Here is a 220-nt window from a genome sequence, read left to right as displayed (position 1 = left end):
GTAGTTAATTTAAGGTGTATAGACAGGCGCACGGGGGCTCACACTGCTCCGTTGCGCAACACGAAGCTTCTCCTTTGCAGTGTGCTATTGATAAGCAGAAGCCTTGCCCCCCTTTTCGACCAAAACCCTCCCAGGTCCTGCCATTCCTTGTAAACCACTCCCCAGACTCCGCCTCTGAAGTAAGTGTTCCTCCTGTCTTTAATTTTGCGCAGGGGACCCC

Source organism: Gallus gallus, chromosome 34 (assembly GCF_016699485.2).
Source record: "Gallus gallus isolate bGalGal1 chromosome 34, bGalGal1.mat.broiler.GRCg7b, whole genome shotgun sequence".
NCBI lineage: Eukaryota > Metazoa > Chordata > Aves > Galliformes > Phasianidae > Gallus > Gallus gallus.
The sequence above is the reverse complement of the archived record's forward strand: the minus strand, read 5'-3'. Positions refer to the sequence as shown.